Source organism: Electrona antarctica (genome assembly GCF_951216825.1).
Source record: "Electrona antarctica genome assembly, chromosome: 6".
Lineage (NCBI taxonomy): Eukaryota > Metazoa > Chordata > Actinopteri > Myctophiformes > Myctophidae > Electrona > Electrona antarctica.
Window position 1 is genome coordinate 5,519,910 of NC_136811.1, and position 19,977 is coordinate 5,539,886.

Sequence of the window (19,977 nt, forward strand, 5' to 3'; positions counted from 1 at the left end):
TCATGATTAAAAAAATCACACCCGTGTGAAGTGAGGGGCGCTCTTATCAACTTACAACATCGAGGACAAAACAAACATTAAACTCTGTTTTTAATGTTTGTTTAAGGAAAAACAAACCTTAAACCTGTATATAGGAGGGGTGCCCCTCAAAAACAAAACATTCAGATAAAATCAGTGTTGTGAAGGTATTGTAATGTATTAATGTTTATACTTCTACAGGTACTGGAGGCATGGTCAGCCTAATGGTGGTGCAGAAGACTGTGTTGTGTTTTGTTATGGAGAATGGAATGACTATCGATGTGGGTACCAATGGTATTGGATTTGTGAAATAGTTTTCTAGAGTTATGCATTAACTAGTAATAGTTATGTGTATCTGCAGCACCTGATTAACCCTTTGTGGTGCCTGGAGCTACCACCCGCCTGTGGGGGGGTGAGGGGTGTGTGTGTGTGTGTGTGTGTGGGGGGGGGGGGGGGTTCTTTTTTCTGAGTACACCAAATAGACAATGAGCTTGTAGACCTGCTATTTTGGGAAATATTCCCCCCATAATAGTCATGCTGGGGTTCAAGAGGATAATTCATATTTCCATTATTCAGATAAAGGGGAGACTATGTAATGTAACATGTAATCAATGAATAACAGCCATCTGTTTTATTTTAACACCTCATACAGATAGACCAATAAAGTGTTTGTGATGGAACTGGGTTTGGTCCAAATCAGTTTGTTAAAACAGTGAATGTTATGGATAAAACAGTACATGAACTCTAATTACTGACTGCACTGTAAATTACTGTTACATTTCAACATGTAGAATTGATCACATCAATGTTGTGTTTGTGACACCAGGGAGTTGATATAAACTGCTGTACCTCATATGATAAAGAGTTCACTAGTAACTACTTTAATGTACAGGATGTGCAGTTGAATAATAAACATCCCTGAGTTTGGACTTCTTTAAATGTAGGTCAACAGATAAGGAACAACTTCAGATATTTACATACTAGTCCATATCTAGACAATATCAGTTGCTGTTTAAATATAATTATATGTAAATTACTTCAAATGAGAAGTTCTGAAAAGGCAGCCGTACAGAATTACACAGTGATGACATCACCAGTGGAGGAAGTTACTATATTGTACATAATGGAATGATGGTACAATTTTGGCCTCTAAATGTAAATTGTAAATGTCTAGCATTCAAGTCTTAAAAATATAAATGCTACAAGTCTCCTAGTATTTGTTTACAGGGTGTTTAGGTGAGTTTACCAGGGTTGAATTATAACTCTAAATATAGAGTGTTGGAGGTGCATGGGGCAGATGTACATGTAGCTGTCCAGCTGTTTGACACATAACTATTTTAAATGCTATTATAAAATACAAACACTAAAAACTAAGACAATTAATACCTGTTATCAATTACACTATCCAGTTAAGATGGCTCCCCCTAAAAAAATGCCCTGAGTGTTCTACAAATCAAACAGCAGGGGGCAGGGCCGGATTAACACCTCTGAGGGCCCCTGGGCACTGAAGCTCGAAGGGCCCCCCTTCACGTGCGCGCAACATTTTTGCTGTTTTGGGGCAGTTTTATGCCGTTATATTGGCCTATTTCCGGTCGCCTACCCCCCCCCCCCCTCCCCCAGAGTGACAGCCAATCTAGCGCATTGTTGCTGCTTTACACACAATTGCACTTTTCAGCTGCCCTTCTCACCAACAATAAAACACCATTTATTTAATTCGGATTAGCAGGGAAATTTTCTGTGCAGCTAAAAATAAATAAATATATATATATTTTTTTGAGGGGCCCCCTGGTGCCCAAGGGCCCCTGGGCACGTGCCCAAAGTGCCCATATGGTAGATCCGGCCCTGGCAGGGGGCCGTTCACACCTAGGAGAGAGCTGTCTCCTCGGTGTGTCTCCTGTGTCTTCTGTGTGTCGCACCCCCCACCCCCCCATGGAACAAGGTTGTCTCGTCAAACCATGTGACTCCCATTGAAAATGAATAAGGGCCTTTCTCGAGCCCACCCTTCTCCCACTGTTTAGATTGTGTTTTAGTTTCCAAGATGGCCGCAGCACCAGGAATATAAACAATAGGCCTATCTCACAGCCCGCTTTCCACACCCACTTCCGGTAAATAGTGGTGACTTTAACATGGGCATTTACACGTTTTTTTCTCTGGAGAATCTAAGTACATTTTCTAATGTAAAAATGTGACAGACCAATATTATTATGAAGCAAACAAGGTGGTAAATCAGCTCGAACAGATAGAACAAACCTTACCTTGAGAAAACAAAAGTTGTAGACTTCTTAAATTACCTCTGTTAACATGTAGCGTCTATGGAGTGACGTCACACTATCACCACTAACCCCAAAAGGGGGCGTATTAAGGGGGGCGGGGAAATTCTGTGAGATAGGCTTATTGTAGAGGGGTGGGGCCGAGAAAGGCCCTTATTGTGAGCCGTGCGACACACAGAAGACACAGGAGACACAGAGGGGACAGAGAGCTGTCTCCTAGGCGCCTGGCAGGGGGGCAGAACACAGCCATGGAGCAGAGCTGCTCTATGAACCCCAGTGACTCCATTTAAAATGAAGCAACATTAAGATATGTCACTGAGCATCATGAAGGTACTGAAAGACCCGCCCACCTCAGACATCATCAGCAACATTATGATGTCACTGAGCATCATGAAGGTACTGAAAGACCCGCCCACCTCAGACATCATCAGCAACATTATGATGTCACTGAGCATCATGAAGGTACTGAAAGACCCGCCCACCACAGACATCAGCAGCATTATGAAAATCAAACAGTTTTTTTCCCCCCCAGTTAGGCTTCGTACACACCTGTCGGACACATTGATCTGTCCGACCGACCACTGATTACATTTTTATGATTTGATGCCTCCATGTCCCACAATGCTTTGCGGGATTTGGGCGGTGCAACGATACACGGAAATAGATGCACATATGTTCAGTGTAGTTTTCTTGACTGCAGCTAGCGGTAGGTTGTCGAGGCAGTAGAAGGTTCAAGGACCAAGGACCAAATATTTGCATTTTGATTTTGGTCTGTTTGGTGTTCGCACTGGACTTTGTAAAGCGTACCAAATATGTAAACAAAAAACACATGTTAAGCGAACCAAATAGTGAAAAAAAGAAAAGAGCTCATTTTACGATGGAGGGAAAAAGAACATGAGGGGGTGCGGGAAATCACTGTACATTTTTTGGGCGCAACCTTCAGTCACACAGAGAGAAGAGAACAGTAACATGAATCATGATTGCAGCAACAACTTGCAATTACATTACTTCTTAATAATTATTTTATTAGCCAAATAAGACAACAGATGAACAGAGGAGCAGGTGTTTGAACAATAATGTGCTTGCACCGGAGACGTAGGCTATAGTCTACAACAAAGTATCCCCGAATCCCGATAAAAAGGACTTTTCTTCCATGTGTGCACCTTAACCCGATTCGATATAGGCCTATGTTATTTCTGCGCATCAAATCGACGGGCATTTCCATGTCATCTTATGGTTTAAACTTGAAGCCGTGCTGGTCAGTTAAGCTTCAAGTCAGAACAGCTCCGCTGCAGTTGACCTAGATATAACGTATTTTGCTATAGTAATGTAATCAATTAATCATTTAGGACCACCTGTGTAGCTTATTTAACATTTCCTCCATTGGCTCTTTATGCGTGCGGCCGTGCGCTAGAGCGAGACAGGATGATTTTAAATATTTCTCTGTCTGCGTCTCTCCCATAGAGCTATAAAATATATCGGGTCTCTCCCCCCACATGTGCGCGCGTCATAACTTTGCGTGGTGGCGGTGGCGCATGCTTAAAATAAACAGATCTACAAGCTTACATCGTGTACCATACCGTAAGTACCATTCGTGTCGATAACTTGTACATCTGTTATATTTGCGCATGTGAACCTCGTACGCTGCCATTACATTTCTACTCTAGGCTACTCATAGACATATATGCGTCTACTATTAAAATCAATAGTGATCCCCGTAAAAAAGACATGCTTTTAGAACTAATTATTAATGCAGCCTCACAACTGCCGAGGCCCGACGGCTATTTTTGCTATCGTCCTGTATTTCTGTATATAGAATAGAACTTAGTACCAGACTGGACTCACTCACTGGAGACAGCCGTGCGCAACTTGGACTCTCGAAGTTACGCACGGCCGTAGCCAAAAGAAGACATAATAAAATATAATAGTCTGTGTCACGTAACTCAGAAGCCTAAACCCCACCCAGTGCTGTCAAGAACGGAAGTTCTCTCCTATTAGTTGGCGGTTAAAAACCACCCTTCTGTCCGATCTGAAGTCCCACCCTGTTCGTTGGCTGTTTTGACTACAAGGTGTCCGATGTGTTTGTTGTGCCCTCCGCCCCCACATCGGACAGGTTTGTCCGATCAAACGACGTGACTCCCATTGAAAATGAATTGGAGCAGCAATCAAATAGCAATCAGGCATCGCACACAGACCGAACATTTGTTCTTTAGGTGTGTACGCAGCCTCAGTGTCCTTGAGCAAGACTCTGAACCCCTAATCGCTCCCGATGTGCAGGTTGTGCATGGTTTCCTCTGCCCATCGGTATATGAATGGGTGAATCTTGAAAAATCACCCCACATTGTTATGCTCGTCATCTCAGGAGGAAAGCGCCAACAGCAGTCAGGGCAAGATCCGTAAGCTGCAGCATGAGCTGGACGAGGCAGGGGAGTTGCACCACTCAGTTCACACGGGTGTGATTTTTTACTTGACAAAACAACAATGTTTCACACCTCAATGCAACTACTCGCAGCTCCGTGCACAGTTCTAAGGCCAGTCCACAGTAATAGTTTCTATGTGTGCAGCACCTGATTATCCCTCTGTGGTGCCTGGAGCGGGTCGGAGTTCACTTCTTTTTTTTACACCAAATAGATCTGCTATTTGGGGAAATGTTCCCCCCAGAATAGTCATGCTGGGGTTCAGGAGGATAATTCATATTTCCATTATTAGAGTTATAGTTTTGCACACTCAATTCATAACGTTCCAATTTTGGAGCTCTGGCTCATGGACTAAAAACCAAAAAGAACTGAACCGGTTCCCATTGGGAACCAACCGGTGGAAAAGAACTGAACTGGTTCCCATTGGGAACCAACCGGTGGAAAATAACTGAACCGGTTCCCATTGGGAACCAGCCGGTGGAAAAGGGGCCTCAGTGTCACACACACAGTACACACTCCACACGGCCGGCCCGAGGCAGACTAATTAACTATACGGCCTACAGCTGTGGGTAGATGCACGTGTTTAGGCTTCGTAGTACTGTGGTGTCGGCCGTGTCGCTCAACATGCAGAGAGACAGCGTGCTGCTGACCTCACAATGACCTGGGCTGGCCTGCCTGGGGGGTGGGGGGCAGCAGCCGAGCAGGAGAGCAGGAGAAATAAAGTTTGCTGGAATCTTGCTGGAAAAGAAAACAGCTTCAGGCAGATGCCTCCAAATGTGCCAAAGTAACGGACCTATTTAAGAGTGCAGGTCCCTCCCAGCACATCAGCAGCCGACAACACAACAACAGGTGGGCACGGTGGAAACTTAAAAGCACGTTCAAAATGGCTAAATAGCAGGCGATGCATTTGGCATTGCTGTCTGGACTCTGATTTATTTGATTTATTTATTAGATCCCCATTAGCTTGCTGTGAGACACAGCAGCTATTCTTCCTGGGGTCTTAAAACATATCATCATTACATTATTTCTTTTATATTATTACATACATTTACATACAACATTCATCCAACACACAATACAACACAAAACTCATGATCCGTCTACTACATTGCTAGCTAGCTCCACAGTACAATTAAATCTTCAACATTGATAATAAAGTAAATATACATTATAATGGGATATATACTATAATATATAATATATACACACTACAACAATATATAACACACAATATATTATATATTATATAATGTATATATATATATATACATTATAGCCAGTGGCCACTGTAGGCTGGTCAAAGCATCATAGCACCCGTTTCGACTGTTATCAATAATGACAAGACCGCAGTGATCACTTCGGATCAGTACGATTGTTTTCGACGAGTATGGGCATGCTCTGCCGACTGATAAAACGAAAACCCGGAAAATGACAGGATTAAGGTTGGCGAACATTTGTGTTTGATTGCTGATTGCTGGTGGTTTTCTGCCCCTCCCCCTTCATCAAACAAAAATGTTTGGTCAAACCACGTGACTCCCAGGCTTCGTACGCACATATCAGACGAACATGCTCTGTGCTGTCCGTGTTTCATGGCCGCCTCAATGCTTTTCCAATGGAAGTCACGTGGTTTGACCAAACAGTTGTGTGTGATGGGGGGAGGGGGGCAATCAAACACAAGTATTTGGTCAAACCACGTGACTTCCATTGGAAAAGCATTGGGGCGGCCATGAAACACAGGCAGAGCACAGCACAGTTGTTCTTTATGTGTGTACGAAGCCTCATTGGAAAAGCATTGTGGTGGACCAAAAAAACAAAAAAGCGACCAAACATTTGCTTGATTGGTGTTTGATACGTGTGAATGAGGCCTTATGGGGAAGCGGGGCCTTCTGAAGCCTGGCTGTGAGGTTGGGTGAGGTGATTGCATGGTGCTGAAGAGATGATTGAGGGCTGCTGTAGTACTGTATGATTGATTAGAACATCCACATTGTACTGCGGTGGCTGATTAGAAATCAAAGGGCAGTCTGCAGAGTATAGTCACAGATCAGGCCTCTACAACTTAAGTTGTTGTTTGATTTTTGAGTTATGGGATATTTTCTTCACTTGTCCCTTTGTTTTTGTTGTCCTGTCCTGGCCTGGCCTGGATCCAATTGTTGATTATGTTTCTTGTGTGCATCATGCGTACAGTATGTGTGTGTTGACTGTGTTCATGATGTGCATTGTGCGTGCGTGCGAGCATGCATGTGTGTAAGGTCACATTCCCACCTAATACTTCGGTAGACTCGATGCGAATGGGAGGAGAATTGGGACTTATTGCATATTTAATTTGCAGTGGTTTGCCTTCACACTGTCATCCGCAGCAATTGGAAACGCAGCAGGGGGACCTTTATCAATGTGTTCCATTCATAAACTATAGCCTACACAGTGAAATCTATGGTGATCAAAATTTCAAATTATACTCATAACGTGCATGTGTCGTGCCGTCTGGGACTGGACCCCCCCCCCCCTCTCTCTCGCGCGCTCTCTCTATGCATGCAGCCACGCACTGTTCTTTTGGGCATGGAAGGAACGGCGCTGAGCGCACTGATATAACAGACAGCGCGAAATGTTTACAAGTTTATCGAGATGAAAGTGCCTACTCCCCAGTCCCCACACAGTGACAGTACTCCATGTTTACGGCACGCACAGGCAGACAGACAGACAGAATATTCTGTAGGCTATAATACACTGCAGTGTTTTTATGTGTTTCCTTAAAGCAATTGATTAATGTACTCGTCCTAATTTCGATCAGGGCTTCAGTCTCCTCATTCGACCACGTCTATCCACGGTAACGGGACATCTTTGCGCTGCGTAAAATATGCCTTCTCCGTCTCCAACTGTGTTCAGCTCCTCACCCGCCACATTGTTTGCTTCATTTCCTTTATTTACTGCGGATTGCATTCACACCTGCACCGAATCGTAATCAAGTGCGATTGGAAGCGAAGCGAAACCCCCGTTTTTGGGCGGAGTAGAATGCGGTTCTTTGCTGCGCATTAGGATTCGAATGAGCCTTCACACCTGCCAAACGAAGTGCACTTTCTGACAATGCGCAGCAGGATTCGTTTTAATCGCAGCAAAGCTTTCTGGTGTGAATGTCACCTTAGTGTTGCTTTTGGCAGCATTGAAAACACCCAAGGGACATTTTTTATTTTATTTTTAGTCGTAGTCTCTTGAATAGTTTTCATTTAGTTTTAGTCACATTTTAGTCACCTGGAATGTTTTAGTGTTAGGGCCTGTACAGACGAGGACGATTTCGGTGTTTCTGGGGCAAGTAATTAGCCGATCTGCCCTTTTTGTCACACGGAGACGGCGTTTTGGGGGACTTTAACGGCAAATTTTTCACGTCTCCGTGTGTATAGCAAATGCCGCCTAATTTGCTGAAACGGTGATGTCATAGTCCCCTCGCCCCCTCCAAACTAACCAGTGTTAATGGTTTATTTCACCATACCACTTACATATAAGTATCACAGCTATTTTATATTTGCACATAATGTCTATAAATCTCTTATCCAAAAATAGCCGATCTGCAGCGCATGCATGAGCTTGTAGAGGAGCTATTTTTGGAGAACAGAAACAACACCCCCGATCGGGAAAAATGTATACATATTTACGCAAACAGTTGCTGAGATTGAGCAGGCGTGCATGCACGAGAGAGGAGTTATGTGTGAGGAGCTGATCACAGATAGAGGGAAAGTGTTATATTTGGCCTATTATTTATGCTATATATTATTGACCGCGTCTGTGTCAGTCTCACAGTCACAGCAGCAGTGCGCACGAGAGGGAGAGAGAGAGAGAGAGAGAGAGAGGGGTGCTGCGTGTTAAAAAATAAATAGGCTACTCATCTTTGTGTTCTAGTTTCACCTTATTGTTGAGTGACACACAGGGAAAAGCAAGGGTTTAGAAGCGAAAACGTCCGTTGTGGAGAAACATATGCACTCTTCACAGAGTGATTAGCCTACTAATGAGTGACAGGTGCTGCCACTTTTGCACTTTTGGAGCGTGGCTGAGGATGTCTGTTGGAGAGTGAGTGAGACAGACTTTTTGGGTGGCCATCTACAGGCCGACCATGTGTACTACAACGTTCTATTGAAAACGAAGCAGTTTACCGGTCTCGAGTGGACGTCGTACATAATTAACATAACCGCAATGTAGACGCAGTAAAGTTTTATATCGTTCACAAACTTAGGCAGGGAACAGCCCGCGACGTCCTCGTGTAGTGAGGCCCTTAGTCTAGTTTCAGTCGACTAAATATCATAAGATTTTAGTCGACTAAATCTAGAGTTGATTTAGTCGACTAAAATGCATTTTGTAGGGCCTTGAGGCCGTCATAATGACTGATTTTACACTGCGACGCGTTGTGAGCTTGTAGATCGGCTATTTTCAGCATGCAACCAAGTGTAAAATGACTTATTACCCAGGGGGAAAAGGGGGTTGACCTGCATTTGTCATAACATACAAAGTTGTCCACCAAAAATAATATCTATGACCCAGTAGGATCACAACCTATATGGACAACCCGGTCAATTTTTGGGCCAAAGTCCAATATGGCCGCCCCAATATTAGCCCCTATTAGTTATAATGGGGGGTGAATAGGGCAACATTTTAAACTGAGAGATATTTCCACAAAACTTCTCAGGTTGATCAATGATATGAATATGAACATTTTTTTTTCCATGAAATCCAATATGGCCGCCACAATATGGCCGCCACGATATTAGCACCAAGAAAATAGGTTTTGGCTCTAACTTCTGAACCAGATGAGCTAGAAATGCAAACTTGGTGTCTATTTCATGGTTTCTGACCATGAGAGACTCAATGGAATACCTATTTTTATTATTGGGTGTGTCTGGACCCATATTGTGCATATATACAAGATGGTGGCTACCCGCAATAGTGCTTTACCATGATTTCTACCATGATTGTTGACTGTTTTGGCAAACACAAGCAATATTAATCCATTGGCTAAGATTCATGGCACAGAAGGGACATATATTCTTGAGCTTGCATATTGTCAAAATGGCTGCAAACATGAATAAGAAAAGAGACATTACATTTCCTGTCAGATCCTATTACCCAGGGGGGCAAACCACCCCTTTTTGGATACCTGCATTTGCCATAACATCAAAGGTTGTCCACCAGAAATATCTATGACCCAATAGAATCACAACCTATATGGACACACCGGTCAATTTCTTTTTCTGGAAATCCAATATGGCCGCCACAATATTAGCCCCCATTAGCCTATAATGTTGGTGAATAGGGCAACATTTTTTAACTGAGGGATATTTCCACGAAACTTCACAGATTGATCAATGATATGAATACCATAATTGTTTGTATTGGAAGTTTCCATGATATCCAATATGGCCACCACAATACTATCACCCAGAAAATAGGTTTGGCTCTAAATTCTGAACCAGATGAGCTATAAATACAAACTCATGGATTCTAACCACGAGAGATAAATATTTTAGCCATAATTTCCCTCTATTAAGTATATTATTGTTCTGGGGTGTTTCTTTGCAGAAAGACATCCCTCTGGCTGTATTTTGGTTTTGTTCTACTGTTTCTGTTGGCATTTCCTCTGTTTATGTTGACAATCATCCCTGGCAGGGACGTGCATCGCCAAGCCGGACATCCCTTCCTTCATTGAGTATGGATGGTCTCTCAGTGATGGGAATGCAGTCCCCTGTCCATCCAGCCTGGCCTATGTCAATGAACAAGACAATATCATGTAGCTGTATCAAAGGCTGCCATAAAATCTGTTCATGTGCCAGGGACTGGAGACCAGATGCAGCAGGAGCTTCACTCCATTCCTGACTGGGGATGCATCACCATTATCTTGGACTCTGGCTGGCATCCTGTCATGAAAGGACGCGATGAGAGAGATCAATGTCCCTGGACAGCCAAACTTGCCAGGGATCTGCCATAGGCCCTCACGTTAGACTGTGTGAAAGGCCTTGGTGAGGTCAACAAACACCATATGGAGACCCTTCTGCTCTCTGCACTTTTCTTGCAGCTGGCAAATGGAAAAGATCATGTCACAGGTACCTCTGCCTCTGTGGAAACCACATTGGGATCCAGGGACAACATTCTCAGCATGGCTGATTAGCCGGTTGAGGATGATTCTTGCTAAGATCTTTCCTGTGATGTTCAGGACTCAGGAGGGCTATACCATGATGGTTATCGCAGTATGCCCGGTCCCCTTTCCTCTTGTAAACATGCACTATGGATGCGTCCTTGAAGTCTTGAGGGGCTTCCCCCTCTTCCAGATTACCTGGTACAGGTGCCATGTCTCCATTCTTGTAGATGTCTGCAGGCAACCCATTACCTCCTGGTGCCTTTCCAGAAGTGGTTTGTTGGAGTGCTTTCACTGTCTCTGCACTGGTGGGGGGTCAGCCAGATCAGCTTTGATTGGCAGCTGGGGTATCGTGGCAATATCCTCTTCGGAAATTGAGGACTCTCTGTTTAAGACCTCACTGAAGTGCTCTTCCCAGCGTGCTAGGATGTCACTCTTGTCAGTGAGCAGGACACTTGTCAGAGGAGCGGACTGGAGTTGAGCCAGTGGTTTTGGGCCCATAAAGAGCACACAGAATGGTGATGCGTCTGAGCCATTCCCAGTCAGGAATGGAGTGAAGCTCCTGCTGCATCTTGTCTCCAGTCCCTGGCACATGAGCAGATTTTCTGGCAGCCTTTGATACAGCTACATGATATTGTCTTGTTCATTGACATAGGCCAGGCTGGCTCTGTAGATGGACAGGGGACTGCATTCCCGTCACTGAGAGACCATCCAGACTCAGTGAAGGAAGGGATGTCCGGCTTGGCGATGCACGTCCCTGCCAGGGATGATTGTCAAAATAAACAGAGGAAATGCCAACAAACAGTAGAACAACACCAAAATACAGCCAGGGGGATGTCTTTCTGCAAAGAAACACCCCAGAACAATAATATCTTTCGTGGTTAGAAACCACAAGTTTGTATTTCTAGCTCATCTGGTTCAGAATTTAGAGCCAAACCTATTTTCTGGGTGCTAGTATTGTGGTGGCCATATTGGATATCATGGAAACGTCCAATACAAAAAATTATGGTATTCATATCATTGATCAACCTGTGAAGTTTCGTGGAAATATCCCTCAGTTAAAAATGTTGCCCTATTCACCTGCATTCTAGGCTAATATTGTGGCGGCCATATTGGATTTCCAGCAAAGAAATTGACCGGTATGTCCATATAGGTTGTGATTCTATTGGGTCATAGATATTTCTGGTGGACAGCCTTTGATGTTATGGCAAATGCAGGTATCCAAAAAAGGAGTGGTTTGCCCCCCTGGGTAATAGGATCTGACAGGAAATGTAATGTCTCTTTTCTTATTCATGTTTGCAGCCATTTTGACAATATGCAAGCTCAAGAAAATATGTTCCTTCTGTGCCATGAATCTTAGCCAATGGATTCATATTGCTTGTGTTTGCCAAAACAGTCAACAATCATGGTAGAAATCATGGTAAAGCACTATTTCGGGTAGCCACCATCTTGTAAATATGCACAATAAGGGTCCAGACACACCCAATAATGAAAATAGGTATTCCATTGAGTCTCTCATGGTCAAATAGACACCAAGTTTGCATTTCTAGCTCATCTGGTTCAGAAGTTAGAGCCAAAACCTATTTTCTTGGTGCTAATATTGTGGCGGCCATATTGTGGTGGCCATATTGGATTTCATGGAAACTTTCAATACAAAAAATGTTCGTATTCATATCATTGATCAACCTCGTGGAAATATCTCTCCGTTTAAAATGTTGCCCTATTCACCCCCCATTATAACTAATAGGGGCTAATATTGGGGCGGCCATATTGGACTTTGGCCCAAAAATTGACCGGGTTGTCCATATAGGTTGTGATCCTATGGGGTCATAGATATTATTTCTGGTGGACAACTTTGTATGTTATGACAAATGCAGGTTTCCTAAAAAAAGGGTGGTTTGCCCCCTGGGTATATACTGGATGTCTTGTCCACTAGTCCCTTCCTAACATTTAGCCTAGTTTGTATTTGTTGACGAAAATGTCAGTATATTTAGTCTCAGTTTTAGTCATCATAGCTTATAGTTTTCATGTAGTTTTCGTCAGTGACAAAAGGTAGTCGACGAATTATTTTCGTCATAGTATTAGTCGACGCAAACATGTGACGTGTGTGCGTGCGTGAGAGAGACAGTGAATCCACAATTAATCTTGCAAGCCGCTGGGCCGATCAGCGTCTCTCCACCACAAATCGTTAAAACCTGTTTCATGGCTCTGGTGTGGTGGTTACACTACTCCCTATACTGTAACTATTGAACCGTAGGTTGTACAATCAAAATTGGATAATGAGGCAACTGATCCCCCATAAAGGCAACTCGATCTCAGTCATTTCTGCCTAATATAACTAGATTTTCAGCCATTTTTCTTCAGAATGCACTTTTTGTTACTACAGAAACATAAGACTTTTTGTTACTACAGAAACATAATTCTTCTTTTAACGACTTTCGCCAGAAGGAGGTACAGTACGCGAGAGTTGGTTGGTGGGAGTAATGTGACAGTGAGAGTTGGTTGGTGGGAGTAATGTGACAGTGAGAGTTGGTTGGTGGGAGTAATGTGACAGTGAGAGTTGGTTGGTGGGAGTAATGTGACAGTGAGAGTTGGTTGGTGGGAGTAATGTGACAGTGAGAGTTGGTTGGTGGGAGTAATGTGACAGTGAGAGTTGGTTGGTGGGAGTAATGTGACAGTGAGAGTTGGTTGGTGGGAGTAATGTGACAGTGAGAGTTGGTTGGTGGGAGTAATGTGACAGTGAGAGTTGGTTGGTGGGAGTAATGTGACAGTGAGAGTTGGTTGGTGGGAGTAATGTGACAGTGAGAGTTGGTTGGTGGGAGTAATGTAACAGCGAGAGTTGGTTGGTGGGAGTAATGTGACAGTGAGTGTCAAACAACCTTTTGATGTTGGGAATAGGATGGGCCTTTTTAACCCAGCACCCTCGCACTAGCTGCTGAAAATCAGCTTCTCTCGTTCAGCAGTCTGTAACTTTGTTTACACAGCCATGCACGGCACAATTTGCTCCTGTCCTCGGCATTATATCCAGATAGTAAAAATAAAAACAGTCCACAATAGCAATAGTGTTGAGTACAGACGATTTGAAGTAGTTCCCCTATACAGCTTAGACAGATACCCCGGAAGTGCTTGACAGTTTACCCCGCTATAGATGGGGGGAGTGGTCTCCACCCTGTAATTGGCCATAATAAGAAGAGAGGCGAGCCGAGCGATCGCGTGCTGCTGAGATGCAAAAAGGTGATGACTCCAGTCCTTAATTGTGGTGACGAGATGCTCGAAGTTAAAACTAGGTTATAGTGAAGAGGGGTCCCATCGGGACGGGCTTCAAGCACACTCTTGAGCAAGGATAGATTAAAAATTGTATTGTATTTGTTTTCACATATTAAAACAAATAAAAAGCCGCCAAAAGGCCGAAACTAACATTAAGTTCCTATATTTATCAGTATGACAATGAAACGATTTTTCAATTGTTTTAAGAAAAATACTTCCCGCCTCCATTAATTAATCCCTCGATCGCATATTGCCATGGTTTAATCGCGCGTAACACTTACTTTGAAGAGCCAAATATCCGTAACCGGATGTTACAATGACAAACTGCTGTGTGTGGTGTCATTACTGGTTGTTGTTGTCTCACTCGGCGGTGGAAAAACCCGACCGCGAGTGTCAGCCCGCCTGCTACAGCCCGTTGAAAACCCTTGTTTTCACCAGAAACGCCCCCCTCAATGTCCTTTCTGAGATACAGAGCTTTGATTGCAGGGCTTACAATGGAAGTGGATGCGCGCACCAGGCGCGCCTGAGCCATGGAGCAAACGGAGCAGCTGCGACACCAGATTAAAAAGAGGGGGCGCATTGCGACACCACTTTCAGTCCCCCCCCCCCCCCCCCCGGCCGCCGCCGCCACGCTCGAAGCGCACGGTGCGCGACAGCGAGAGAGAGAGAGAGAGAGAGGAGGAGAGGGTGTTTGTCTATGTGTGCGTGAGCGCGGCACGCGCGGAGAGAGAGAGAGAGGGAGAGAGAGTGGGATGCTGCGTGTTAAAAAATAAATAGGCTACTAATTCGCGCATTGCATCCAATAATGCCCGGCTTGCCCACCTGTGTGAATCACTTACTTTGTGCTTGCTGCTAGTTTTCAGAAGAATTAATCCAAGGTTTGTCATATTATGTTTTAAAGTAGGCATACATTTTAGCTGGTCAGTCAGTGTGTGCAGACTCAGAGAGAGAAGCAGCACTGCTCTGCTGATTAAATTGATATGACCTAGATATGTCATATGCGCTGACTGGCAAGTTAATTAGTTATTTGGCAACACCTGTGTGAAATACCAGAATAAGCTTTTTCTTTTTTTTTGTGGCCATCTACAGGCAGGCTGGAAGTTTTTTCCACAGCTGTGGAATTGAGATCCTTTTTTTTTAACTCATATAATCTGCTATGATTTCTTAAATTATTATTCATGACATGAATGTGCAGTAGCCTACCAAAAAAAGATATAGATATAATGTCACGTTATTATTTATATAAATAAAAAGTGGACTGGTTGGAGGATAAAATAAATAGTATTCTTAAACTACATTTGTGTGACTTTTTGGTTTTTTTTTTTTATCATCGTCTCTGCTCTGCTTTTTCTCCCTGGAAATAAAAACGTCTGGGTTTCCGAGGCTACTGCTCTGCTGCTGACGCTATTTCCGGTTACCTTTACGCACGGGGCGCACGGATTTGAATTTCTCCGGTCAGCCTGAATGTGTGTGTTGTTGTTGTCAACATGGCTCAGAAGAGAATGAGTGATTTATTTGGTGGGTCCAAGCCCAAATCAAGTCTAGTTAATGAACCCTTGGCCTTCATGGGCACCAGCAGCAGTGTTCAGCAGGGAACGAGTGCTAACGTTGTTGGAGGAGAAGGAGGACAATAATAAAAACAACAACAGCAGCAGCAGCAGCAGCGCAAGCAGCAGTGTCCATCTCACGTAGCCTACATAATGACATTCTGGACACGTAACTCACGTTGGATATACAGTAAATGCCATGATGAGGGAATTAACCACCCCGGAGCGCAAGAGCACATTTGGGGTTTAAGGTAAAGCATTTACAATTGAACTATATTATTTCTCTAATAGTCACTATTGCAGTGAGAAATAATATAGTATTTACTAATTACTATGGCCGCCGTGCCAACTGAACTGCTGAATGCTGCTGCAATTTAATGTTAGATATTAGATTCTGACGGGGAGGGATCTATGATGAATGATGACGATACAACACCGGGGTCGCCGAGCCCAAGCGCGCTGCGCTGTCAGCTCGTCTGTTGTATAATAGGGCTATAATTTATATGTTTTGTTTTGATATCGGCGCCTTGCCAATGTCATGTGTAGCCTAAATAGGCCTATGCCTTTTTATGATGCATTTTGTCAGTTTGTTCATTATAACTTGCGTGTGGAGAGGGAAAGTAAAAGCCACTTTTCCTTGTGAAAATGCGCGAAAACGCGCGTGCACGAGGCACATGCACGCGCATTTTTGCGCGCGCGCTAAGCGCGCGCATGAGTCCAAATCTGTGCTCCCCCACCTGGAAACGAAGTTAGGCGCCCCTGGCGCGCACATCTTCAAAATGGCCAGTGTCCCACATGATGTTGTTGTGTTAGCAATAGTAGCTAACGATACGATCGGATTAAAACATGGATTAAAGAATACATTGCTGTTAAAACGAGAATTCCAGGTTTGGCGCGGTAGGGTACTAATTTAACCCTACGTTTTATATGTTCCTGGCGGGCTCTGTGTTAAATATTAATGTTATATTTTGAAATGTTAGTGTTTTGGGGTGCAACCCAAGGTGCAAAGGTACAGGCCTAATTAAAATAGAGGTCGCACAGTTCGTAGCCATGATGCAGAAATCAATTTTAAGATGAATCGTTTCGACCTTAACAAAGATGGTTAATTCATGAAGATCCACCATCACAATTGGAGCCAGAGAAAGGTCAAAGCTGATTTTCTCCTGATTCGTCTCTCTGGGGAAAAAAAGCCATGTTACTGTAGTATGACAATATTGGGAAGATTGTGTGGTGTGGCGATCGGGTCCAACATTTAGTTCAGTGACCATGGAGCTAAAGATTGGCTCAGAAGCTGTGCTCATGTTCACTCTTCCATTGGAACTAATAGACTCCAACCTGCTTCCGGTCGCCTATAGAGCACCGAAGTCCTGACGTAACTCGCTCAACCCTTCGATTCCCCTGGTTCGCGGAAGTAATTTCTCTATGGAGAATAACATGGGCTCATCTTAAAATCGTTTCATATAAGCGTTGTGGTCCAAAAATAAACAAGCTGTCTTGGTGTTATTGTCATGGAGGTGTCTCTGTATCGTTTGCGACAGTCAGTCACTCATATACTGTATGATACAATCTGTTTCTAGCGAAGATTTTACTAATTCAGTAGCAGTAACATTAGCGTTTTCTCTCAGTCAGTTGATTCTTAATATCCATATGAGTGAAACGGCCGGGGTTACATGGGTTTTTTTCAAACACAGTTCTTATATAATATGAGGCGATCTAAAATCCCCCTATGGGGATTATAATGCAAATAAAAAGTACACAAACCTGTGGATTTGCGCCCTCTACCGATATTGACGTCAGACTCTATACTTCACACAGATACGGGAAGTAAAACCAAAGATGGCATGTCTTGCTTTATCGGTCTTGGACCTTACAAAGAGGTCTTCCTCAGGAAAATGTGTTCTTCCAGACACTTGGCCGAGCCTGATGCACCGTCCGCAGTGCACTGAAACCTCTAAGGGGCTCCATTTTCGTCACCAATAAAGCCCTTATCCCTAAACTTCTTTGCCATCGACATCTACATTGTGAGCTTGTAGATTGGCTATTTTAACTATTCAAAAATGTCTTTCAAAATAGTAATTTTTTTTAATGAATGCCCCATTATGCACACATAAACCTAACCAAGCAAAACATAACATTGTCATAATGCTGGTCAGAGCATGTCTGTGTGCATCTGCGTGTGTGCATGTGCGAGTGTGTGATGTCATTAAAACAGCGCCACCCAGTATAATAAATACTAATCATAATAATAATAAAATTATAATAAATAATAAAATGAGGAGAGGTGCAACATGCTGCCAGGGACCACCAGGACATGAGGAGAGGTGCAACATGCTGCCATACAGGGACCACCAGGACATGAGGAGAGGTGCAACATGCTGCCAGGGACCACCAGGACATGAGGAGAGGTGCAACATGCTGCCAGGGAGGGACCACCAGGACATGAGGAGGTGCAACATGCTGCCATACAGGGACCACCAGGACATGAGGAGAGGTGCAACATGCTGCCAGGGACCACCAGGACATGAGGAGAGGTGCAACATGCTGCCAGGGAGGGACCACCAGGACATGAGGAGAGGTGCAACATGGTGCCAGGGACCACCAGGACATGAGGAGAGGTGCAACATGCTGCCAGGGAGGGACCACCAGGACATGAGGAGAGGTGCAACATGCTGCCATACAGGGACCACCAGGACATGAGGAGAGGTGCAACATGCTGCCAGGGACCACCAGGACATGAGGAGAGGTGCAACATGCTGCCAGGGAGGGACCATCAGGACATGAGGAGAGGTGCAACATGCTGCCAGGGACCACCAGGACATGAGGAGAGGTGCAACATGCTGCCAGGGACCACCAGGACATGAGGAGAGGTGCAACATGCTGCCATACAGGGACCACCAGGACATGAGGAGAGGTGCAACATGCTGCCATACAGGGACCACCAGGACACGAGGAGAGGTGCAACATGCTGCCAGGGACCACCAGGACATGAGGAGAGGTGCAACATGCTGCCAGGGACCACCAGGACATGAGGAGAGGTGCAACATGCTGCCAGGGACCCAGGACATGAGGAGAGGTGCAACATGCTGCCAGGGACCACCAGGACATGAGGAGAGGTGCAACATGCTGCCAGGGACCACCAGGACATGAGGAGAGGTGCAACATGCTGCCAGGGACCACCAGGACATGAGGAGAGGTGCAACATGCTGCCAGGGACCACCAGGACATGAGGAGAGGTGCAACATGCTGCCAGGGAGGGACCACCAGGACATGAGGAGAGGTGCAACATGGTGCCAGGGACCACCAGGACATGAGGAGAGGTGCAACATGCTGCCAGGGAGGGACCACCAGGACATGAGGAGAGGTGCAACATGCTGCCATACAGGGACCACCAGGACATGAGGAGAGGTGCAACATGCTGCCAGGGACCACCAGGACATGAGGAGAGGTGCAACATGCTGCCAGGGAGGGACCATCAGGACATGAGGAGAGGTGCAACATGCTGCCAGGGACCACCAGGACATGAGGAGAGGTGCAACATGCTGCCAGGGACCACCAGGACATGAGGAGAGGTGCAACATGCTGCCATACAGGGACCACCAGGACATGAGGAGAGGTGCAACATGCTGCCATACAGGGACCACCAGGACACGAGGAGAGGTGCAACATGCTGCCAGGGACCACCAGGACATGAGGAGAGGTGCAACATGCTGCCAGGGACCACCAGGACATGAGGAGAGGTGCAACATGCTGCCAGGGAGGGACCACCAGGACATGAGGAGAGGTGCAACATGCTGCCAGGGACCCAGGACATGAGGAGAGGTGCAACATGCTGCCAGGGACCACCAGGACATGAGGAGAGGTGCAACATGCTGCCAGGGACCATCAGGACATGAGGAGAGGTGCAACATGCTGCCATACAGGGACCACCAGGACATGAGGAGAGGTGCAACATGCTGCCAGGGACCACCAGGACATGAGGAGAGGTGCAACATGCTGCCATACAGGGACCACCAGGACATGAGGAGAGGTGCAACATGCTGCCAGGGACCACCAGGACATGAGGAGAGGTGCAACATGCTGCCAGGGACCACCAGGACATGAGGAGAGGTGCAACATGCTGCCATACAGGGACCACCAGGACATGAGGAGAGGTGCAACATGCTGCCAGGGACCACCAGGACATGAGGAGAGGTGCAACATGCTGCCAGGGACCACCAGGACATGAGGAGAGGTGCAAAATGCTGCCAGGGAGGGACCACCAGGACATGAGGAGAGGTGCAACATGCTGCCAGGGACCACCAGGACATGAGGAGAGGTGCAACATGCTGCCATACAGGGACCAC